The 25,478-nt window shown below is 41.1% G+C and overlaps 2 long non-coding RNA genes across 2 annotated transcripts in view; one reads left to right on the forward strand and one right to left on the reverse strand.

Moving 5' to 3' along the window:
- Nucleotides 1-7,343: 7,343 nt before the first annotated feature.
- Nucleotides 7,344-25,478, forward strand: part of LOC119776271 — a 32,134-nt gene continuing 13,999 nt past the window's right edge. Inside the window, exons 1-2 of the long non-coding RNA XR_005279763.1 lie at nucleotides 7,344-7,497; nucleotides 23,685-23,832. This is a non-coding gene — a long non-coding RNA (uncharacterized LOC119776271). The remainder of the gene's footprint in view (nucleotides 7,498-23,684; nucleotides 23,833-25,478) is intronic.
- On the reverse strand, nucleotides 15,092-15,965 carry LOC119776272. The gene is made up of 3 exons (XR_005279764.1): nucleotides 15,905-15,965; nucleotides 15,756-15,820; nucleotides 15,092-15,173 (listed from the first exon to the last, which is right to left on the reverse strand). It is a non-coding gene; the product is annotated as an uncharacterized LOC119776272 (long non-coding RNA).

The raw sequence follows: 25,478 nt of genomic DNA on the forward strand, positions 1-25,478 counted from the left end.
CATTTTACAGTGTATTTACATGCCATTAATTATCTTAATAGAATTGCCACTAGTTAATGTCATGGTTGAAGGGGACAACAGGAGCTGTTTAAGATGTTTATTTGACTACACAGAAATAAGGTCAGTTCATGACAGGAGCCACAGACGAGGAACATCAGAGTTCTGCGGGAAGAAAGAGGTACAGATAACCTATCCAGGGAGGGTGAATGGAGGAATGGGTTCTGTAACTCTCAGCTTTCCGATGGAAGAGGAGGCTGAGTGACAGGTGGGACTTAGGCGGGGGCCCGAGCAGCACTGCAGCGGAGGCAGGTTTGAGGAGCAGCTGAAGGAACCACTTTGAATCCAGGGAAGGGTCTCTTGTCCGACTCAGTAGTACCGAGGGGGCTTGAGAGGAACGCCAGAGCAGAATCTCAGCAGCAGGGATTCAGAGGCCAGTCCTAACAGCACGGAGACAGGCGGGTGAGCAATCCAGAGCTCAACGAGCTGAGAGAGACAGGAGATACACTATATTGCCAAAAGTATTTGCTCACCCATCCAAATTATTGGAATCAGGTGTTCCAATCACTTCCATGGCCACAGGTGTATAAATTCAAGCACCTAGGCATGCAGACTGTTTTTACAAACATTTGTGAAAGAATGGGTCGCTCTCAGGAGCTCAGTGAATTCCAGCGTGGAACTGTGATAGGATGCCACCTGTGCAACAAATCCAGTCGTGAAATTTCCTCGCTCCTAAATATTCCACAGTCAACTGTCAGCTGTATTATAAGAAAATGGAAGTGTTTGGGAACGACAGCAACTCAGCCACGAAGTGGTAGGCCACGTAAACTGACGGAGCGGGGTCAGCGGATGCTGACGCGCATAGTGCGAAGAGGTCGCCAACTTTCTGCAGAGTCAATCACTACAGACCTCCAAACTTCATGTGGCCTTCAGATTAGCTCAAGAACAGTGCGCAGAGAGCTTCATGGAATGGGTTTCCATGGTCGAGCAGCTGCATCCAAGCCATACATCACCAAGTGCAATGCAAAGCGTCGGATGCGGTGGTGTAAAGCACGCCGCCACTGGACTCTAGAGCAGTGGAGACGCGTTCTCTGGAGTGACGAATCGCGCTTCTCCATCTGGCAATCTGATGGACGGGTCTGGGTTTGGCGGTTGCCAGGAGAACGGTACTTGTCTGACTGCATTGTGCCAAGTGTAAAGTTTGGTGGAGGGGGGATTATGGTGTGAGGTTGTTTTTCAGGAGCTGGGCTTGGCCCCTTAGTTCCAGTGAAAGGAACTCTGAATGCTTCAGCATACCAAGACATTTTGGACAATTCCATGCTCCCAACTTTGTGGGAACAGTTTGGAGCTGGCCCCTTCCTCTTCCAACATGACTGTGCACCAGTGCACAAAGCAAGGTCCATAAAGACATGGATGACAGAGTCTGGTGTGGATGAACTTGACTGGCCTGCACAGAGTCCTGACCTCAACCCGATAGAACACCTTTGGGATGAATTAGAGCGGAGACTGAGAGCCAGGCCTTCTCGTCCAACATCAGTGTGCGACCTCACAAATGCGCTTCTGGAAGAATGGTCAAAAATTCCCATAAACACACTCCTAAACCTTGTGGACAGCCTTCCCAGAAGAGTTGAAGCTGTTCTAGCTGCAAAGGGTGGACCGACGTCATATTGAACCCTATGGATTAGGAACGGGATGTCACTTAAGCTCATATGTGAGTCAAGGCAGGTGAGCAAATACTTTTGGCAATATAGTGTAGGTTAGAATCAGGAATCCAAAACATCATGTTTCAGAGATCTGTCGACTGGACAGAGGCCTAGGCGTACCACAACAGTTTAACACTGTGGTGTCCTTCAGCAGACTGAACACTCCTCTTAAGCTCAGCCGAGCAGTCAAGGCCCACCTGTCAGCAACGACCACCTGTGGAATGGAGTAAGCAGAGCACAGAAACACGGAACCCTGACAGTTACAGCTTAGAGCTGATGGGAATCATCCTTCCATATATTATAACATTAGAATATACACTCACCGACCACTTTATTAGGTACCCCATGCTAGTAACGGGTTGGACCCCCTTTTGCCTTCAGAACTGCCTCAATTCTTCGTGGCATAGATTCAACAAGGTGCTGGAAGCATTCCTCAGGGAGTTTGGTCCATATTGACATGATGGCATCACACAGTTGCCGCAGATTTGTCGGCTGCACATCCATGATGCGAATCTCCCGTTCCACCACATCCCAAAGATGCTCTATTGGATTGAGATCTGGTGACTGTGGAGGCCATTTGAGTACAGTGAACTCATTGTCATGTTCAAGAAACCAGTCTGAGATGATTCCAGCTTTGTGACATGGCGCATTATCCTGCTGAAAGTAGCCATCAGAAGTTGGGTACATTGTGGTCATAAAGGGATGGACATGGTCAGCAACAATACTCAGGTAGGCTGTGGCGTTGCAACGATGCTCAATTGGTACCAAGGGGCCCAAAGGGTGCCAAGAAAATATTCCCCACACCATTACACCACCACCACCAGCCTGAAGCATTGATACAAGGCAGGATGGATCCATGCTTTCATGTTGTAGACGCCAAATTCTGACCCTACCATCCGAATGCCGCAGTAGAAATCGAGACTCATCAGACCAGGCAACGTTTTTCCAATCTTCTATTGTCCAATTTCGATGAGCTTGTGCAAATTGTAGCCTCAGTTTCCTGTTCTTAGCTGAAAGGAGTGGCACCCAGTGTGGTCTTCTGCTGCTGTAGCCCATCTGCCTCAAAGTTCGACGTACTGTGCGTTCAGAGATGCTCTTCTGCCCACCTTGGTTCTAAAGGGGGGTTATTTGAGTCACTGTTGCCCTTCTATCAGCTCGAACCAGTCTGGCCATTCTCCTCTGACCTCTGGCATCAACAAGGCATTTCTGCCCAGAGAACTGCCGCTCACTGGATGTTTTTTCTTTTTCGGACCATTCTCTGTAAACCCTACAGATGGTTGTGCGGGAAAATCCCAGTAGATCAGCGGTTTCTGAAATACTCAGACCAGCCCTTCTGGCACCAACAATCATGCCACGTTCAAAGTCACTGAAATCACCTTTCTTCCCCATACTGATGCTCGGTTTGAACTGCAGGAGATTGTCTTGACCATGTCTACATGCCTAAATACACCGAGTTGCCGCCATGTGATTGGCTGCTTAGAAATTAATGTTAACGAGCAGTTGGACAGGTGTACCTAATAAAGTGGCCGGTGAGTTTATAATGCTCTAATACTTAACACAAGCCTTCAAAACCAGGCATCATTGCCATCATTGTAAGCTAAAAGATCAGACAAACTCTCCTGGATGGGTTTGAAACATTTTCAGAAAATTCTGAGTGAAAGTCTTGTTACCTGGTATTAAAGCCTGGTTGCAGTGACCGGGATGGCTGAATAAATTGCACAGTCATTAGAATAACTAACATTGAGAGAAGCTTTCATTTCTGTTAGGTGCATTACACAACCACAATTATGAAGAGTACTTTTTTCTTGGCTGTTGTCCAGAAAACGCAAAGGTCTCTGCTGAAAGGGCCGATTTTACTGACTGTCACAATAAATCCAATGTATGGAAAGTTGACTAGGAACCACAAAAAAGTTTATCAAAATTCGCAAGTAATGTCTTGAGCCATTAACAGAAAGGCTCTTCAATCCAGCAGTAGAACTGTATTGTAGAATTCTTCATGTAAAAAGCAGACATCTCTCCCTGGTTACATAAGCATGTTTAAAAGAGAATATTCTTGTCATGATCTGTTTTATGAATCTGACCCACATGCAGAGAACCACTCAGGGAGCACGGAAAAAGTTTAACAGGTTTATTGAGGGAGTAATTCAGGATATGGATCCGGAACTCAGTGAGCTGGTAACCCGGAACTGGAAGTGAGAAGGGAAGTTCAGAGGTGAGTTCAGGGAACGTGGGAATCTTGGAGGTGCTTAGATTATGCAAGTATGGGACTCACGTTTGAGGGGGGCCTTGTTAGTCCATGAATCCAGTCTGTGTGGTTAATCTAGAGAATAGTGCACACGTTGGAGGGCGGACAGGTAGACAAGCATTGGACCCGGAGGAGTAATGGAGCGGACTGTCACTCGGATTTCCAATGGGTACTTGAAAGGAACATGTGGAGGTCTTCCCCTGCTCAGTGTAACTCGGTTTTTCCATTCAGGGGGTAGAATTTTCAGGTATCCAGTAACACAGGAAATCTTCCTGCTGGGGAACAAAGACAAAAAGCTTGTTAGACTCAGAGAAACAAAGCTAGATTAGACCCAGTTAAACTCAGCTTGGTTAGAGTACCCAAAACTGGCAAACACTCTGGCCTCAAGGTAATGTAAGCCCACTGCTCAAATATTCTTCCAGATAATGATCCAATGAGCTGCAGGTGTGCCAGGAGGGACAGCGAAGACAGGGCACCTCCTGGTGGTGGAAAAGGAAAACACACAAACAGGCCACACAAACTGGATTCCTAACAATTCCCCATATTTGTTTTTTATGCTACTAGTCTAAGTCAGTGCATCAAAGATAATTTCAGATCAGGTTTAGGCCATATTGAAAATGTCTTTATTATCATGATACAAAATAAATATTAATTATTTATTTAATTTACAGCTTATATGGAAGAAAAAAAATCAGAATCAAAGACAACATTAGGCATATTATCCTTGGTAAAGGGCAAGAGAGCAGGTCTTCTGATCAGTGGTCCAATGTTTCCTTTTAAGTGGTTGTTTTTTTTTTTGGGATAGCGATTGGGACCTCTGTAACGCTTCCATAGTGCCATAGCTGCATCCTTTAATCAAAGACGATAGAGCTCCTTAACTGGGGTGTCAGGGTCAGTTTCCTGAAATGCTCAATCAAATTCCTTGAGGTCCCCTGGCCTCAAAGGGCACTCAGATTCAGGGACAGCAATCCTTTTATCCTCTTTCTCCCCATTATAGTCTGCCACTGTTTTCCAGTTTCACTCAGTGTAGAATGAGACACCGAATGCTACATGCAGTAAAGTGAAATACATGTAAACCCTGAAAGATAATTCAGGACAACAAGACAACATAGATGAGATCATTATTAAGTGGTTGTTTTTTTCTGCCCTGAAAGTGAATTTATTTTTAAAGACAAAATCTGCATTCTTTGTTCTCGTCTTACTGTGTCATACTATTATTTTGCCAAGAGAGGAACTGAACTAAAACCACAGACCAGACATGGGCAATGTGGAGTCAACAAGTCATCTCCATGTCATGTATTTAATCTACCCAGCCAATTAACCAGGTCAGTCCAATCTGCACAGGTTAATTCCGGGTGAAGATTGGACTCACCTGCTTCAGTGGCAGGGTAGAACAAATACATGAATTGGAGATGACTTGTTGACTCCACATTGACCATGTCTGCCACAGGCCTTCACTGATGGCTGTTGATGTTAAGCTAAGCAGATGGAATATAATGTAATGAACTCTGGTGTATATTCTACTGAACGTTACCTAAGACATGCAGTTCTTCTTCTGCTTCATCCTCTTCATCTACTTCGCCATCCTCCTCATCCTCCTTTCTGCTGGATGATCGCAGAGGTCAGTGGACTTAACTTAATCATGTGTGGAGAGCATAGATATATGACATGGTGCTAACAAGTTTACCACAGCAGTGCAAACTGCAGGCAAGCACAGAGGAGTTTGCAGGTGAGAGCAGATGTGTTCTTGAGTGCTCGGGTGGGTTGGCAGGGTTTAAACGCCATAATAAACTTACGTACCACCAACTTGAACTTCTTTCTTTGTTCTGAAAATACTTTTTGATTGAAGCAGCTTTCTTTAACTGAATGATTAAGACACAAATGTCCTAACCATACATGGCCCAAACACAAAAATGATTACTTCAATTGAGGAAAGCTGTTTCAATTTAAAAAAAGTGTTCAAATACAGTTGTTTAGATCTCAGATATATTGTTACGTTCAAAAACTTTTTTTTCTGATTGAAAGCCATTTTCTTTTCATTGAAAGTGTTGGGATCCAGAGGTCTGTCCACTTTCTCCACCAGAGAGTGTACGAGATCTCCTGGAGCCGGAGCTGATTGCACCACCTGTTGCTCATCTGCTCATCAGGAGATCCGTATTTAAGGAGGCTGAGGACTTCTCTCCAGTGCCAGAGTGTTTGGCAGTAACGGTTAGCAAGCCTGAGCCAACCAGCCTGTCTGAACCTCTGACTCCCTGAAAACCTGAACCTGATCTGTTTTCTCCTCTCTGCTTCCTAGATTGAACCTGCCTGAAACCCTGAAGAGTTTCTCTGCCGGTGATCTGCCTGTCCGTTCTCAGAAGACTCTGGGAAGAAACTCAAATCTGTGATCTGCCAGCACTCAAATTAAGCTCTGCCTCCGCCTAGCCCTCAGCCTGCCGACGGCCTCTGGACCCTCAAGGTTCCCCCCCCTCTGCTCAACTCCAGAACAGGTACAGCCCTGCACACTCTCATCCTGCAAAATACCTGGACCCCCACTAACTCCTCTGTCCCCCTATGCAGTAAACCCACTCGTGACCAGTCCTGGATCTGATTATTCTGTGTGCTTTTCAGAACCCACTCGTGACCAAACGAGTTTCCCTCTGGACCTGTTCATTTATTGTGTTAAAACTCATCAATAAATCTTTGAACTTTTCTCCTGCCTCTGAGTGTTCTGCATGTGGATTAGAAACCTTAAACCAAACATGACAGGTCTTTTTTTTTTTTTTTCTTGTTTTGTTTGATGCAACTTCTTTTTGATTGACTTTTAAAGACACTAATGTCCTTCTCATTATAAGGTCTGGACAAAAACATTACTTCAATTAAAAAGCTGCTACAAACAAAAAACACCTCAATTCCATCAACAAACTCAATTGAAAAATTTCAGTCACAGTGAAAACAGTGTTCAAATGTGTTCTTGGGGGTTTCAATTATCTTTTTGGGTTCACCCACTTTTTTATTTGATTCAAAAGGGTTCTTTAATTGAAAGAATTTTTTTTTTTTTTTTTTTATAATAAAGAAACAAATCTAACTCCATAGTTAAGAGGAAAATAAATAAACCTTTGTATTTTGTACTTCTGCAGTTAAATAAAGAATTAGTGAGGTTGGGTGTCTTCTTCTTTAGAGTTGGATGCTGATATGTATAGCAATCTGGAAAACATATCAGGGTATTTATCAAGTATAAGCGGTGGCAGAGGTTTGTCAGCAGGCAATAAAATTCTATTCATGCGGTTCTATACCAGTCAGTATGTGGCATTGTGAAGCTGGTTAAGTCTGTTCTCTGATTGGCTTTTTGTCCGAGGATCACTCTGTCACTATTAGAATTGATGAGTCAACCCTCTTTTTTAAAGGCCCCAGCTTTACCCTCACCCTCCCACCTCCAACACTTTATGGCCTTCTATTTTTTTCCCATAGCAGTTTTTACATCCTGACCAAACCTTCCTGTGTAAGAGGATAATATATGTGTGTCTGCAAGGACACCAGGGGCATAACCTAACAAATGTGTGGGGTCAATTGGTAAGAATTTATTTCTCTTTGTGTGTACATGTGGTTTAATACTAAATTGTATATTGTTAACAGATGGAAGGGATGGAGATACACACCTTACACCTGGACTGAGTAGACTTGGACTTTATATTCTCTTTAATTTACAAACTTTGGATTTTGGTGAAGTGTTAAAAGCTGCTTTGTATCTTTAGGATGCCTTATTTATGCTTGAGGAAAAAAATTATATTTTTGACTGTCAAACATTTCAATATGATTATCTAATAATTTTACTTAAGACAAGAGGAAATATCTTTTATAGACAATGTTGTTTAGCAAGGTAATAAAGCGTTTTAATCAAACTTAACCCTATGTTAAGTAAGATTTTGCTCCACGATTGTAATTATTACTTTTGCTATTCTCTTCGAGCCCTTTGTGCTGAGGGATTTTGGCCCATTCTTCTAAAAATAAATGCTTGATTTGAAACCTATTGGAAGTTTTGTGAGCATGAACTACAAGTTAGGCTCTTCTGCTACAGATCATTCCCTAACTTTATAACCCAAGTCTGTAGGAAAATAAGTTCACAGACTAATAGCTATGGTCAGAAGTTGTGGATCTAATAATTGCAGCAGCTCCTTCAGATCTCCGTTTAGAAGTCCTAGATCAGCCAATCAACCTCTGAGATGTTTGCTTAGATGCTGCATAAACTTTGTGTTAAACGTAATGGTAAACTCACCCTCCCATTTAGTTTCATTTTTATTTTTGAAACAGTAAATATTACATGATGTTCCATGAAGATCTTAGGTATGGGGGTTCAGCAGTACTTTATACTCTCAAATATGTGTGATAGCATGAGGTAGACTATAAAGTCTCAGGAACTTGTTCTTGTATGACCTCCTGGATGAGTAAGTAATGGACTCTTGTAGTAATTTTGGCAAGGTTTACCAATGTCCCATGCTCTCTCCATTTTTGGGTCTTAATGGTGACAAATATAATTTACATTATTATTATTATTTATAATCCTGTTCTGTTTTTGAAAGCATTAAACAACAGAATGCTGACAACAAAGATGTTCTCATAAAAGTGTAGATAGCTGTTTTCTCTTTGTATTTGTTCTTGTGGTTACAGTGCTGTTGTACTCTCTCTTTCTCTGGCTTAGAAATAATTTGCTAGAAAACAACATATTTCTAAATGTGATATACCATATATTATAAATATCAAAAGAGAGATGCTCCACTTCCTAAATTGATAAATATGGTAGGTAGTGGATAAATATAGAATTTAGCCATTGGTCAGCAAATTAAATAAATATAAACAACCTGAAAATTGATGGAAAGAAAAATAGACGGTTTGCGTCAGCATGACTTTTGATTTTTTACTCCAAGACGAGTTGCCCTGAACTTATTTCTGTTTGTAGACCATAAAGGGAAAGCAAAAAGAAGGTTGTGTGGAAAAAACAGAATAAAGATAATACCATAGGCAAGTAACAAGCAAACAATAAAATAAGAATCATAACCAATTTTCATCAAGTGTGTGCAAGGTTTATGGTTGTTATGTGACACGGATAAAACAAGATCCAAAGAAAGGGAGGGAGGGAACAGGGGGTAGTAGGTTCAACAACAAAAACAATATTACCCTACATTTAGCATCAAGCCCAGCACGAGACAACAATGGCATTAGCAAGGCCATTCTACCTCTGAACATTGCCAGATTTCTCTGGCTGTTTTCAGTGCTCTTTAACAATAAATGGTAGGTTGCAAATACAAAGGAGCAGAAGAAAAAAGGCCCATCCCCCAGCAAACCACCCTAAAGAAGTTTCTTAAGCTTCTTTAGTTTTTTTGCCAAATGTAAGTATTTCAGACGATTAAATTAATTTTAGTCTTACACAAATTTAATCTCACAAAAAATATATAAATTACTTAATGGAAAAAAGCTATTTCCACAGCCAGGTTTAATGAGAACATGTATTGCCTGCCATGATGCTGGTCGAGCCGCTTAGCTGCCATCTTCCACCACCATTCAGAAGCAGATTACTGTCCTGTTGCATAACCCACATGTCCTTGAAGTAAAGGTTCAGTATTTATTTTCTATTTAAGTGTTAGGTTTATGTAAACACATCGTGTGGAGTATTCTTTTGTCTAAGTGTCAATATAATATTTTTCCGAAATGCTTGGGAAAGATCCGATTTATTTTACATGAATAAAGAAAGGGCATTTGTATTCTGCTTTAACTTTTATTTATTTACGACTTGTAACTTTTGCTTTTTGTATCTCTGCTTCTGTCCCCTTGAACCCCAGTCGGCCTCAGCAGATGGCCGCTCACACTGAGGCTGGTTCTGCTGGAGGTTTCTTCCTGTTAAAGGGGAGTTTTTCCTCTCCACTGTCACTACAAGCATGCTTAGCGTGAGGGATTGCTGAAGAGTCAATGAGTCAATGCAATCAACTGGTTTTCCTTAGATAGAAATCTTTGAATCAATCTGACTGCATGATCTGGTTGAACTGTAAAGTGCCATGAGGTGACATGTGTTGTAAATCGGCACTATATAAGTAAACTGAATTGAATTGAATTAAATATGACAACTTTTGGTGTAATTTGTACACACAGAGTGTATACAAAACAGAATTTTGTTTTGTACAGCTTTCATGAATTTCCATTTCTTAAGGTGCTGCAGTGATCAAATTTAAACAGTGTGGGAGAAAAACATGGTGCAAAACACATTGATATGGAAGTTCAGAGCTTAATATATATGGTGCAAATATAAGTTTTGGTTTGGTGTCATCAGTGTGATGCAGAGTCTGCGACAGGATTTAGATTTTGTTCAACATTCAGCAGTCTGATGGCAGTGGGGAAGAAGCTGTTGCACAATCTGCTGATCCTGCATTGAATGCTGTGAAGCCTCTTCCCAGGGGGCAGCAGGGAGAACAGTCCATGGTGGGGTGGGGTGAGAGGTGATTGATGATTTCACGGGCTCTGGACACGTAGCGCTGGGATGAAATGTCTTTAATGGAGAGAAGAGGAGCCCCCATGATCCTCTTTGCTGTTCTTACTACTCTTCTCACCTTCTTCCAGTCTGAGGCGCTGCAGCCCCCACACCACACAGTGAGAAAGCTGCAGCATGCCATAGACATAATGGCAGCAGCTTCTGTGCCCTTTTGAAAAAGAGGTGGTGTTTTTACTCCAAGTGAGGGTGTCTGTGATGTGCACCCCCAGGAATTTGGTGCTGCTGACCACCTCTACAGCTGAGCTGTTGATGAGCAGTGGAGCGTGGTTAGGACGGTTCTTCCTGAAGTCCACCATGATCTCCTTCATCTTCTTCACGTTCAGGATCAGGCTGTTATCTCTGCACCACCAGCTGCTCCACATCCTCTCTGTAGTCCAGTTCGTTGTCGTCTCTGATGAGGCCCACCACCGTGGTGTCGTCTGCAAACTTCACCATGTGATTGGTGGTGAACCTGGGGACGCAGTCATGTGTCATCAGGGTGAACAGCAGGGGGCTCAGGATGCCCTGAGGGGAGCCTGTACTTAGACTGATGACATCAGAGGTGTTCCATCCGACCCGGTCTGACTGAGGTCTGTTGGTGAGGAAGTGTAGCAGCCAATAGCAGAGGGGTGTATTGAAGCCCAGCTGTTCCAGTTTGCTCATCAGATGGGGTGGGATGATGGTGTTGAAAGCTGAACTGAAGACCAGGAACAGCATCCGCACCTGGGTGTTCTTCTCCTCCAGGTGTGCCAGGCTCAGGTGGAGAGCAGCAGAGATGGCGTCCTCAGTGGAGCGGTTCTGTCGGTAGGTGAACTGGAATAACCTGGAGATGAGGGCCCGGGGCCTGGTTCCTTTCTTTTGTTGACTCTCCTCAGAGTCTTCTACAATTCAGCTATGTCAAGGCAGAGTGCCTCCTCCCCCTGGTGTTGAACGGCTTTCACTGCCTTCGAAAGAAGTTGTTCAGTTCATTTAGTAAGTCAGTGTTTGCTGACTTACAAAATGAAGGGGAGGGTGTGTTGTAGTCATGTAATCGCCTGTATGCCTTGCCACATTCTCCTGTTATTGCTGGCATCGTGGAAAACATCCTGGATCTTCTGGCTGTGGTTCTGCTTTGCTGATCTGATGGCAAGGTTCAAGTTACAGTGGGTGCTGGTTGCAAATGGGCACTTCACTCACGCTCCCCGTGTTTCATGAATTGCGTGAAAAACATGTGACTACTATAGCCACTAGGTGGCAGTCTGAGTCCATTTCGGCGTCCCATGAGTCAGGATTAGATAGGTCAATGAGCAGACTGGGAGGGGTGTCAAGTGTTGTGAGCTGAGCAGACTATTGTTCCCCAGCTTTGGCGAAGAGGGTAGGGTGAATGGTCTGCAGTTCAAAAGGTTGAGGGTTTGGTCCCAGCTGTGGCCGAGTTTATTAATCTTGCCTTAAATGTTTTTCTATTTTTTTTTAATCACTTGATGGCCTATGATATAAAAAATTGTACAATAACTTATTTAACTTGTTTATATATTTTACGGATACTAGGCTATTATGCTGTTTGACTTTCTGGCATCTTTCTTTTATTTAGATCAGCTGATGCACGTTCCACCTTTCCAAGGAATTACATTAGACCATAGGGATTATCATTCTACAGCCTCAATATCTTACTCTGATTATAATAGGCGTATTGTTATACTATTTTTGCTATTTTTATTATTATTATCATTATTATTATTATTATTATCTAGCTGGTAAAATTCTCAGTTTGATCTGGAAAAGGACGCTATGATGCCTGATACAACAAGCATGAAAGGCCCAACCCCCAGGCTTTTTGGGCACATTATGCAAGAATGTTGCTTGCTGCCCCGATGAATAGTGGCGTTTCTAAGCTGTTGTCAGAGATGGCTGTGAGCGACCCAAAAGTCAGTGAGCTAATCCGGAGTATTCCCATTTTAAATACAGTGAACCCTAGTTTGTCGCGGGGGTTACGTTCCAAAAAGAACCCGGGATAGGTGAAATCCGTGAAGTATAAACCGTTATTTTTTTTTTACAGTTATCATACAATGAAATACTCCATACAACATTGAAATCAAGGAACAAAAAGTTTTTACAGGCTCAAGCATTTGTTTAACAAATAAAAGTACGGTATAAACATTGTTAACTACTGTACTGTACTGTAAAATAATATAGTTATATATAAATGAGTAATAATTTTAATCATCAATGCGAAATGAAGAGTTGATATTGCGGGGATCAGCACCGCCCGCCGTGACGGATTGGAACGAGAGAAAATGAAAAATTATTATGAAAAAAAAATACAAAGTACAGTGGGACAAATAGTGACTGACGTGTACAGTACAGTATTTCACTGCTGTTCTGACGGAGCCGCTGCATCCTGACTCTGCTCTGTGGCGTTCTTTTCTTCTAAAGCCTGCGGTGCAGGTGTGTTTTTGAGAGAAAAACATAGTTATCGGTAGTTGCTGTCGCTCTTTTTTCTTCTGGGCCAAAAGATCCTTATAAACCGACATGCCACCATCGATTATGTTTGACAATAAAGTTTAACAATGCATGATGCAAATCCGTGAAGCAGCGAGACCGTGAAAAGTGAACCACGTTATAGCGAGGGTTCACTGTAATGTAAACTGTGGAGAGTTTCAAATACCTGGGTGTTTACGTCAATAATAAACTGGACTGGACTCATAACACCGACACTCTGTATAAAAAGGGCCGAGGGCCTTTGGAGTCAGCAGGCGCCTCCTTAAAACCTTTTATGACTCTGTGGTGGCCTCAGCCCTCCTCTACGCTGTTGTCTGCTGGGCCCCTGGCAGCTCAGAGCGGGACAGAAAGAGACTGAATAAGCTAGTGAGGAGGGCCACTTCTGTCCTGGGCTGCCTCAATATCTTACTCTGATAATAACAGGCGTATTGTTATACTATTTTTGTTATTTTTATTATTATTATCATTATTATTATTATTATTAACTGTAACGACATAGAAGATTCCTAGATGACTTGCAGAGACATAATTTTCCCTTCTCCTTTTTTCCCGTATTTATGTGAATAATTAATTGCTGTATTTTTATTTGCAGTTTACAGTTAAAATGCTAACAACTAAAAAGTTAGTCAGTCAACACACCTGGAATAGAGTAAAAATTGTGTCATTATTGTTCTTTAAAAAAAGCACATTGTTTAGATTGGAATAAAAAAAAAAAAAAAAAAAAAGTCATCCAGAAATGAATCCAAAAAAAAACCTTTAATCCAAAAAATATATGTAATATATTACAACAACTTATTTATTGGTCATCGTTTTCGTCAAGAGTGAGCACTTTTTTAAGCGGGCTTAAAATAGAATGATCTGTGAATACGTAGCGATTTTAAAAGAATGCAATTGATTAAACTCAATCTGAAAAACAAAAATGAAACACAAAACTTGTGAAAATACAAAATCTGCAAATGAATTGTCTTGACAAATAAAAACATTTGAAAATATAAAAACTGTAAAATAAAAGGAAATAAAATATGACTAAATAGGATTTCATAATTTTTTTCTATGATTAGGGACTGAAAGCCAAGGTCATAGCCTACAGTTCCACTGCATTTAGTTTTTGTCCAAGCCTTATTTTTAGGCTTAGTTTACTGCATTTCTTCATATTAGTTATGTTAGATGCTAAGCAAATAAAACCTGTACAGATCTTTGATATCATTTCTAAAACTTTGTAAAGATGTTCCACTATTTTCCCCGACTGTGCCTTGACACTGAATTTTACATGTGTGTATGTATGTATATATATATATACATATATATATATATATATATATATATATATATATATATATATATATATATATATATATATATATATATATATATATATATATATATATACTAAAGCAATACTTGTTTCAATCTTTCTAGTTAATAGGTTGGAAAATATAGGTATTAAAGTCACCTTCCTTATGTACTTATATAATGTAATTTGTGAAAAGACTAGGTGACACTTGTGGCTCTCAGCACGTTTTATTTAGCTGGTCTGACTGCAAAAGTGGCTAAGGCTGCAGACCCATAGACACTATGGCTTGGCCTTGCAGTCAAAATGGATCACTGTTGACCCCATGCTCACACCGACTTCGGTCTTACCGTTGCGGTGCGGTGGGTGCGGCGCCGCAGTGATTCCAAGTCATTAAAAAGACGTAAACCTCTCTCACCGGCTGCTGAGCTGTCCGGCTGCGGTTACCGAGACACTCCGGCGCTGCAGAAAATTCCGCAAGAAAGCTATCCTTGCGGCGTGCCGGAGCCCTCCGCAACAAGCTCTCGCAAAAATCCTTTATTTGGGCGTGTTATCGCGTGAAGTTACGTGAACTCAAGTGAACTTCTGTTAAATCTCCGGACCTGTTGCCGGAGCCGCAGAGCCGCACCGCACCGTAGTCAAAAGGGCGGTGTGAGAGGGGGTGTGCGGGAGTTGCGGTCTCTGTCGGCTCGGTAACCGCACCGGAGCCAGTGTGAGCAAGGGGTGAGGCATCGTGATTTCACTAGCTCTGGGATCCTCTCTGGCAGAAGGTAGAAAAATCAGTTTGTTGAAAATTGACATAATCAGCCTGATTGGATTATAATTTACCACACACACACACACACATTACCAACCTTGGTGATGTCATCCAGTGTCTTCTTCAGTCTAAAAACTGGAGACACGTCACCTCGTAAGAGGGCCTTGGAGGACTCCGTCCAATGGGCAAACATTTTTCCATAACTGGGAATTAAATAAGAGGTGGTGGGGAGGTAAAAGATGATAAACAATAGAATCAAAGGGGTGATTCCATCTAACCAAGAAGAGCTTTTTGTCATGATCGGGCAGGATTTCTAGCCCAGGTGCAGAACTCACGGACAAAGAGGCAGGATAAAGTCCAATGTTTATTATAAAATACACAGGTTTCCTCCTGGGAGGCAGAGAGAACAGAGCAGGTTAGGTTCTGGTACAGGACAACAGGTTCAGACTTACAGGTTCAGACAGGCAGGGCTTGCTTAACCAAGAAAAGGACAACAATACGCCTCAGAGGGAAACTCTCACCCAGCTTATATGGGGAGAGCTTAATCATGAGCTGATGGGAATCAGCTGAGCGCTGAGCACCAGCTCCCAGGAGAGGATCCACGGCGCCCTCTGGTGGGCAAGCCTCTGGATCCCAACAGGTAAAACAGAAACCCACAGAAAGGGACCCACGTCGCCCTCTGGAGGGCAAACCCCTGGATCCCAACAGTAACAGAAGCCCACAGGAAGGGATCCACGTTGCCCTCTGGAGGGCAAACCTCTGGATCCCAACACTTTTGTTCTCACCTGCCAAGTTCCAGATTCTCCATTAACATGACGCACCACCAGTTTCTCAAGTTTGGCATGTCTTTCTGAAAAATGCAGAGTAATAAACACAATATCACTAAACAGCATCCACAGATTTCTGTTTGATATCACCAAGTAGCTGTACTTACGATGGAGAAGTCATAGGGCGCATCCAGCACAGTGTACAGGGCATACTATTAACAAAAAAAAAGAAAGAAAGATTTTTTTTTTTTTTTTAAGGTTTACATTCAGCTGCATTTAACCAGACAACAGAACTATTAGTGCTCACATATAAAATCGCATTTATCAAACGTATCAGTCGACAACAGCTCATCTTCACACAATGCTAAACTGTAAGAATTTGTTTGAGCCCAGGCCGCAACTTGATGAATGCTGAGCAGTCGAGAGAGCTCTGGCTGCAAAACCGCAGTCTGTTTGTCTACAGTAAACTGAAACGAGCAGAGCATTGACCTGACTCTGTGTTGAATCTAAAGCAATGCAAATAAGAAATAACAAAAACTATGTTAACTACGTTAAGTTAAATGGTTTTATGATGCCAAGCATACTCGTTCGTGACCTTGTGCGTTTGTTTACCACCTCCAAACAATTAAACCTGTACAGTATTTCAACACACTGTAACATTCAGTAAGCGCACATGCTTTACATATAACGCTACAACGATACATTGCTGACAAGCATATGAAAGCCAGACATCTTTTGCTTCATGGTAAAAGTAAGAAATTAACTTACCATTGTTGCGGAGTCCGCGTGTTCAACAACCTTCTTCTTCATCTAACAGGTGATGTCGGTTGGGGGGAGGTGGGCGTGGCTAAATTTGTTTATTTCCAGCCCTACGGTGGAGGTGGCCTGAGACAGGCGCCTGCACCGGAACTGGTCTGACAGCTGCGGTGCGGCAGCCAGACCGTCTTGATAAATAGTGGTGTTTCAATGCTGTTTTCAGAGATGGCTTTGATCAACGCGCAAGTCAGTGAGCTGATTGGATACCGAGATACCGGTGATGAAATGACGTTGCATGAACCCCCCTCCCTCCCGAATGGACGAATGATCCACGGACCATTATTGATTCAGTTATTTGTTTTGCCAAAAAGATTAATTATAATCATTTTTCATTAAATAATAGAGATGCAGATAAATAGAAATAAACAGTTCTCAGATAAGATCGCAGGGTGTATCTATAACTGCGCCCATACAGTATGCAACAATTTTCATGAAATAAGATAATGCAGTCACTATGTTAAATTAATTCATTAACTTTATTTTAATCAAAAACATCATAAAATAGCACAATATCACACCAAGATCCCCAATAAACCTGCTTTAAAGACAGCATCTTAACAGCCTGGATTAAGGAGAAAAAAAAAAGTTCCCAAGTGCCGCCTGGTGGTTGTCAGGGTACATTGCAGTTCTTTTTGAAATAAAAAAACTGGCCTCAGGAAATACATTGTGATTCACGCAGGAATCACGCAGGAATCACGCAGGAAACCGTCCATTTCCAACTAGCACCCACTGTAGCTCTCGTTGTTCTCAGTGCCTCTTTATCACCAGGCTTGAATACTGAGTTCCGTGCTTTTAGCGATTTCTGAACCTCCTCATTCATCCAGGGTCGTTGGTTAGCTTGGGTGGTGATGTTCTTTGTGATGTTGACGACTTCAATGCATTTGTTGATGTAGGCTGACACAGTCATGGCATGCTCATCTATATTTATGTTGTTGTCATAGGTTACTGAAGCTTTGAACATGTTCCAGTCAAAGCATTCAAAACAGTCTTGGAGTTTCTCTATGGCGCCCTCACACCCCTCTCTGATTTCTTTGTCTGTCGGTTTAGTCCTGATCTGCAGGGGCCTGTATGCAGGGATAAGCATGACTGAGAGATGATCTGATTACCCGAGGTGGGGGCAGGAAGCCTTTCTGGATGCATCTTTGATGTTAGAGTAAACCAGGTCTAAAAGGTTTTCAACCAGAGTTGAAAAGTCCACATGTCCGTAAAAATGAGAAATATCAGTCTTGAAGCTAGCCTGATTAAAATCTCCAGCAATTATAATTTTGGTGGGTTGGCCACTCCTACGGAGGTCTAATGTTTTCTTCAATCATGTTTACTAGCTCTAAGTGTGGTTTGCAGTAATCCAGAACATTTAAAAATACTTTAAAAACAAAATCTAAATCTGTTTGGTTGAAAGTGTGAAAGCTCAGACATTATTAAAATTATTTAACATTATTAAAAGTACCATTTCCTATATATATATATATATATATATATATAAAACTGTAAATACAAAGTTTGAAGCTGTCAAGTGGTTAGGTTGCATGTTTTGTAGTTAAGGCTGCAAACTCCTTGAAAAAGAAGAGACCTCTTAGCAAGGTATACTTTCCAACCTAAAATCTCAATTCAGAATTTTTTCATTATTGTCTTAAATAATTTTTAAAACTTTTGTCCGAAAATTGAGCTTTTAAACATACTGTCTATAAATAGTAAGCTTCTTTGTTGGTAACAAATATTTATTAATGTTTATAAGAAAACCCTTGCAATCAGTGGTGTATTCTATGTCGGCGGTCGTATTTACCCGACCCCACCACTGCGCTGACCGTCCGGGCGGGGGGGTAAATACGATCAAGCAAAATGATACGACTGGCATAAAATCAAATACAAACAGCATAAAAATAAAACAATAAGCCGGTCCCATCTTGGTGTAATCGGAGACAATGACAGACTAAGTGTGCTCCTGATGGCCAGTCTGCTCCGTAGCTTTGTTTTGGTCGCTGTAACCGCAGAAAATCCCGTTTCACAATGATAGGATGTTATAGATAGGATGAGTCTTGACCTGAATTAACCTGTGTCAAGACGCACAGATGCAACAATTGATGTAACTGGGAGAGAATACCACAGTTTTTTATATTTTTCAAAATAAAACATCACTCAGACTCTGATCGTCGATAAATTATATATATATATATATATAAGCTGTGATTGGGGACCGCTGGTCTATGTGAATTTCCGTATAACCACTTAGCAAGCAGCAGGTCCCGCAAACACGCTGCTGCTTGAGGTGGAAAAATTTTACTTTTGCTGCTCGACAAGCCGCATCAACCAATCAGAGAAGCTGATCTGGGAGCTGGCAGGGAGACAGACACATCACTGCTTATACAGAGTGTGATCACTCAATTCAATTCAGTTTATTTATATAGCCCCAAATTCACAACACATGTCATCTCAAGGCACATTACAGTTCAACCAGATCATACAGTCAAATTGATACAAAGTCTTCTAACCTAAGGAAAACTAGTTGATTGCATTGACTCAAATACAATCCCTTACACTAAGCATGCTTGTAGCATAAGTGGAGAGGAAAAACTCCCTTTTAACAGGAAGAAACCTCCAGCAGAACCAGGTTCAGTGTGAGTGGCCATCTGCTGAGGCCCACTGGGGTTCAAGGAGACAGAAGCAGAGACACAAAAAGCAGCTGTAAAAGGCGGCCCCGTCCAGGAAACACACAGCCAGGCAGACGAGCTACGAGCCAGCTCCCATGCCAGAGGACGAAGAGAGCACATCAACTCAGCCACGGTCAGAGAAACAGGACTACACTGGAAAACAGGCCGATCTCCAGCATCTATAAACAACGGTGTTGATGGCAGCAGCCCAGCTGATGTTTCTTCCAGGATGGCGTCACAGCCAAACAGGAAAAGACGAGGCAAAGCTAATCTGAGGAAAAGCAGAGAGAGCAGAACGTTAGAGATTGAACTAACAGATTCTGCAGAATAGGAGAATAGAGATAGAATGAAGCAGAATGATGAAATAGGGGTCCCTATGTCCTCCAGCAGTCTAAACCTATAGCAGCATAACTATAGAGATAGTTCAGGATAACCTGAGCCACTCTAACTATAAGCTTTATCAAAAAGGAAAGTTTTAAGCCTAGCCTTAAAAGTAGACAGGGTGTCTGCCTCACGGACTAAAACTGGTAGTTGGTTCCACAGGAGAGGAGCCTGATAACTAAAAGATCTGCCTCCCATTCTACTTTTAGAAATTCTAGGAACCACAAGTAAACCTGCAGATTGAGAGCGAAGTGCTCTGTTAGGAACATAAGGAACAATCAGATCTCTGATATCAGATGGAGCTTGGCCATTTAAGGCTTTATATGTGAGAAGGAGGATTTTAAATTTTATTCTGGATTTAACAGGAAGCCAATGAAGAGAAGCCAGGATAGGAGAGATATGATCTCTCTTTTTAATTTTCATTAGAACTCTTGCTGCAGCATTTTGGATCAGCTGAAGGCTTTTAACTACAGTTTGTGGACTTCCTGATAGTAAAGAATTACAATAGTCCAGCCTTGAAGTAACAAATGCATGGACTAGTTTCTCAGCATCACCCCTGGACAGGAGATTTCTAATTTTTGCAATATTCCTCAGATGAAAGAAGGAAATTCTAGAATCCTCTTTGATATAGGATTTAAATGACAGGTCCTGATCAAAAACAACACCAAGATTTTTTACTTTATTATCTGAAATCAGTTTAATCCCATCCAAATGAAGTGACTGACTAATCAGCTTTTTTTTCAAAGACTGGTCCAAAGACTATAACTTCTGTTTTGTCTGCATTCAGAAGGAGAAAGTTAAGAGTCATCCAGGTTTTTATGTCTTCAAGACATGCCTGTAATCTATGTAATGGGTTAGCTTCATCTGGATTTATAGACAGATATAGCTGGGTATCATCAGCATAACAGTGAAAATTAATCCCATGCTGTCTAATAACTCTACCAATTGGGAGCATGTATAAAGTAAAGAGAATTGGTCCTAGCACTGATCCCTGTGGTACTCCACAGGTAACCACTCTGGCAGAAAGCGCTGTGGAGCCCTTTAACTGTGCGTGCAGCACCAAATCTGTATTTGAGGCAGTCACAGTGGAAGAAAACCCCAAACAACATGAATAATAATACCTAATCAATATTTTCTGATGAAAATACACAGCACTTGCTGTTTTATCTCATCATTTCATTTTGATAGCTGGGGAAAATATGGCAATATATAGTGATACTGCAATATCGTGATAATATTGTATCGTGACCCAAGTATCGCGACATGTATCGAATCGCAACACTCATTCCAATACTCACCTCTAGTCAACTGTATCAAATGCAGCACTGAGATCCAACAGAACGAGTCCATTATCTGTGGCCATGAGAATATCATTAGTGACTTTCACCAGAGCGGTTTCAGTGCTATGATGAGCTCAAAAGCCAGACTGAAACTCTTCAAAAAGTTCATTATGGTGTAAGTGATCGCAAACTTGTTTGGCAACTGCTTTCTCAAGAATTTTAGTTAAGAAAGGAAGATTGGATATAGGTCTATAATTAACCAAGTCATCTGGGTCAGGAGACGGTTTCTTAAGCAGAGGTTTAATTACAGCGACCTTAAAAGCTTTAGGTACATATCCCTGTAACAGAGATAGATTAATCACATCTAAAATGGAGGAGGAGATCAAAGGGAATACCTCCTTAAATAACCTGGTTGGAACTGGATCTAACATACAAGTTGAAGACTTAGATGAAGACACTAATTTTGCTAACTCAGAAAGTTCAACTGGATCAAAGCAGTCTAAACCCGGTTCAGATTCCATGACTACCTCAGATACAATCGCGGATAGAGGAGTGCTTATGATCTTATTTTTAATAAGATTAATCTTATTTATAAAGAATCCCATAAAATCATTGCTGCTAAGAGCAGGTGGAATGGACGGTTCAACAGAGCTATGGCTCTGGGTGAGTTTGGCAACTGTATTAAAAAGAAATCTAGGATTATTCTTATTCTCCTCTATTAATGAGGAGAAGTATGCTGCTCTTGCTTTACGAAGGGTCCTCTTATACAGCAGTAAATTATTTTTCCAGACTAAGAAGGACTTCCGCAGGCCTGTGGAGCGATATTTTTTCTCCAGTTTCCTAGCATTTTGCTTCAAAGTGCGCAGCTCTGCATTAAACCAAGGAACAAGCTCTCTATTTTTAACGGTTTTCATTTTCAAAGGAGCTGCGTTGTCTAAGGCAGTACGCAGAGAACTAGCAACCCCATCAACAAAATCATCAACCTGTGAAGGGGAATAAGCTATGCTTTTGCACTCTGCAGCACTGCTCAGTGACACAGAGCAGAGAGAAAGTGAAGCAGATTCTTTATAATGTATAACTGCACTATCTGATAAAGATCTACTAAAATTGAACCTTCTTTTGGGGGAGGAGAACTCTGTTAAAATAATCCTGAAGGTCATTAGAAAGTGGTCAGAGAGGACAGGGTTGTGAGGAAATACTGTTATTTCTTCACATTCTATGCCGTATGTCAGCACAAGATCCAAAGTATGAAGATGAGAATGCATGGGACTATTCACATTTTGAACAAAGCCAATAGTGTCTAAGATAGCATTAAAGGCTGCTCTTAAGCTATCGCCTTCAATGTCAGCATGGATGTTAAAATCTCCCACTATGATGACCCTGTCAGTATTTAATACCAAATCAGAAAGGAACTCTGAAAACTCATCTAAATTTCAGAGTAAGGACCTGATGGGCGATACAAAGTTACAAAAAGAAGAGGTTTTCTTGCTGTGCAATTTGGATGAGGGAAATTAAGGGTTAAATGTTCAAAAGAGTTGTAGGTATTAACTGTTTTGGGAGTAATCAGTAAGTCAGACTGAAAAATTGTTGCTACTCCTCCTCCTCACCCAGAACTTCTGGGTATGTGAAAATTTAAGTAGCTTGAAGGAGTTGCCTCATTTATACTCACATAATCCTCTTGCTGCAGCCAGGTTTCTGAAAGGCAACATAAGTCAATGTGATTATCACAAATCAAGTCATTAACTAGCAGACTTTTAGAGGAAAGAGATCTTACGTTAAACAGACCACATTTAATTAACCCTTCTGAAACAGTTTATTAACGCCTAAATTAACTGAAAATGCTGAAATCTGCCGACCAAGCGCCTTTGCTTTTATTATCCTGGTGCCTCCAGTTTGGATTACGTTAATGTTGCAATGCAGGATGGTAATCTGGATGAACTGACTGCACTGATGAACTTTTCAGGTGGACTTTCCCACTTAAAAACATATTAAAACTAGTTTATTCCCACTGATCACAGCAAATATAGCTGCAAGGCCAAGAAAGGATAGAGCAGGGAGCTTGAAAACCTTAAACCACTGATAACTTGCATGCAAACCATTCCATGTAGCACAGCTGAGTGTGAAAGAGGTTTCAGCTTAATTAACAATATCTGTACAGATAAAAGATCTTCTCTGTTGTTGTCAAATATAAGTCATCTCATGATGATCAGTATAAATGGGCCTCCTGTTAATCTTCTTGAACCTAGGAAGTATGTGACAAAATGGTTAAGAAACCACCGCTCTGAAACAGAAACAAAAAGACAAGTAAAACATAAGGAGCCTCAAAACAAACATGTCTGGAACATTTTATAGACAGTTTAAACCTGCATAGTACTGCTGTACTTACATGTAGTACTTGATAATTCAGGATGTTTTGTTGTACTCTTTTATAGATTCTACGTCTTTTCAATACAAAGCCAACTGTAGTACAGTTTGTTGTTCATTGATTCAAATGTAAGCAACAGAAAAATTAAGCAATGTTACATATGCTTTAAAAAAAAAAAAAGGCCAATTACATTGCACTTACTGGCGTGCTTATTTCTAAGCACAGTATACCCACTACAATAATGTAGACTGCACCACTGCTTGCAATGTACTTTTAAGAACACATGGAAAGTATTATCGATCTGTTTCTTTAAATATTGTCTTGTTAATTTCGTCTGAATTGTCAAAAAATTTTATTGTCATTTTGATATGACTAATTGCAGTCTCATTTAAAATTTTCATTGAGACCCAAGGAGAACTATGCAGATTCCTTGACATAGCTTAATATCTTCCGGCAGGTTTCCCAAAGGGACTCTACTGAGAAGCTGGCTCACCAAGTCACGGCCCAGATTGCTGCTCCTTATTGCTGGGTTAAAGAGACCCCAGGTGACCCTTATGAGGAGGAAAAGGATGAAGCGCACAAAAGTAGCAAAGTCCACGTAAGGGGTAAATATTTTGCATAATAGCACAATGAAGTGGTCTTTAACAACTGTATCAACCAATATGGGAACTTGTTAAAAAGAGGTAAACCTGCCAAACCCTAACACTTGTAGTTGAAATATCCTTTTCACTCTCTTGCTGTCAAGTCACAGGACAGAAGGACCCAGTATTAAAAGCAAGACAGACAGTGGGATAATTCAAAGTGTTTTTGTAAATAAGAGCAGGCTGAAAATCCATTGTCTTTCACTGGATTTTCTGCAGGAGAGCAACATAGGTTAGTTACCATGATAATCTGACAGAGGATGATTATTCATGTGAGTCACTAACCTGGTTAAACAGTTTAGTCCATCACCAGAGAATGTGGTAGGATCCAGCTGGTGGGCTGCCAACAACATGCAGTGGGCACTGCCTAGATACTCCAAGATGCAGCAGCTCCAGAGAACAGCGGAGCAGACTGTCACTTGTTTTCCTGAAGTGGACAGCGTTCTGATAAGTTGAATTGTTTCCTTTTTCTCTCTTTGGTTCTGCCCTATAAACTGATTGGTTGTGCTACTGGAGGCTTGAGAGCATCTGTTAAAGAAATACATTCAAAGCCCAAGAATTAGAAGCAACGATGTTCATTATTAAAAAAAAATAATGATGAATAATAATGAATATTATTTATAGTGCACTTAAAAGTGCTTCAATGTGCTGCAAACAAAAGTAAAAGTGGTGAGAATTTAAAAAGTTTAATCTAAGTTTACCTTGAACGACATTCCATTGACAATGATGTCTTGTCATGATGGGTCTTAAGCGTTTTGCCCACATGCAGAAGCACTCACACAGGCAGGGAAAACTTTAATAGTTTATTGAAAAACACTGGAGCATAGAGAGACAAAAACAACTGGTTTATCAGCTTGAGGAAATCCAGCAGTCTGGTGAACCGGAAACGGAATCTCTAGGAAGAGATCAGAGTGGTGAGTTCAAGTTCTGTGGGAAAAAAGGCTGATACTGAAAATAGCTTGACAAGGACTCACTTTTGTAGTTCTTGCAGTTGCACCAAGGTTCCTGTTTGTGGAGGCTTGCACTGTTATGGAGATATTTTGCTGGAGGGAGGACAGGCAGACTATGGTAGACCTGAGGAGCAGCGGAGCAGACTGTCACTTGGGTTCCTGAAGTGGACAGCGTTCTGCTACAGCCTTATCTCTAAATAGGATGCTGTACGGTAAGAGACTGATTATAGAATAGGGCTGGTCCTCAGAAACATTTGCAACCACTGTAAAGTATTTTTTTTACAGTCCATCAATGATTACCTCTGTCTGGTAACAACTTACAGGTCACTGATTCTTGAAACTTTGGCAAAAACCTGTCCCACTGAGAAAAGTGCTAATTCTGTTGAAAATAAATAAAATTTTCATCAATTAAAATAATCAAGGTTCTAATCAGGGGGTCCTTTGCACATATCTACGGTTCTTTTAAAGGTTTATTTTTTCTGAAATTAATTTGATGATTATATGCTGGCCTGTTGCCTACAAAATCACTTGTCGTTGGATAGGAGATAATCATTTCAACTTGATTAAAAAAAGTAATAACTGAATTGAGTAATATGTTTACCAAATGAAAGAGTACATTGTAATATGTATTTAAAACTACAGTTAGTTTTGAATAATATT

This window comes from Cyprinodon tularosa, unplaced genomic scaffold (assembly GCF_016077235.1).
Source record: "Cyprinodon tularosa strain WSP-4 unplaced genomic scaffold, ASM1607723v1 ctg920, whole genome shotgun sequence".
NCBI lineage: Eukaryota > Metazoa > Chordata > Actinopteri > Cyprinodontiformes > Cyprinodontidae > Cyprinodon > Cyprinodon tularosa.